The following is a 607-nucleotide window of genomic DNA, read 5'->3' on the forward strand; positions in this document are numbered from 1 at the left end:
GTTTAGTCAGCGAATACACGATGTTTTTCAATCGTGCAGGCCAACCTCACGACAAAGAGAGAAGGAGTTAGAAAAGCAGAAAAACTAAAGAATACTTACAAAAATGGCGACAGATACTACACTTTGATCTTAGCCAAAAGGTCGAGAAGCGATAACCACAGAGGGTTCCTCTCCGAAATCATTTGCAAAACGTTCATCCACTCGAGGGTGAATGAAATTTCTATCCTGGAATGCAGTTTCCAACAGCAACAGCATCATTTACTGATGGTTCTCACTTGAAATAACTATCACAGATCACTAATTTACTCACTACAGTTTTATTTTACTGCAAGAATTATGAAAAATTCAATTTATTAATGCTATAAGTTTTTCTCCTGCCTCCACCCCCCTTATGAAAAATTCAATTTATTAATGCTATAAGTTTTCTTCCTGCCTCCACCCCCCTTAAACATTAACAAAATGTTGTCACCCTCACATACATCAATAGATGTCGCCTCTGTATAATTTCAACACAGATTATAAAAATATTTTATTTTATTCAATTTTTGAGAAGTCAAAAATTGAATAAAATCTCAAAATAATATGAAAATAATAAGAGGGAAGATTT

At 33.9% G+C, this 607-nt stretch overlaps 1 pseudogene; it reads right to left on the bottom strand.

Annotated features, from left to right (window-relative positions):
* LOC111622917 lies at window positions 1-153 on the bottom strand (annotated as a pseudogene).
* Window positions 154-607: the final 454 nt, after the last annotated feature.

The sequence above is a fragment of the Centruroides sculpturatus genome, unplaced genomic scaffold, assembly GCF_000671375.1.
Source record: "Centruroides sculpturatus isolate CEXI.00-Female unplaced genomic scaffold, Cexi_2.0 scaffold229, whole genome shotgun sequence".
NCBI lineage: Eukaryota > Metazoa > Arthropoda > Arachnida > Scorpiones > Buthidae > Centruroides > Centruroides sculpturatus.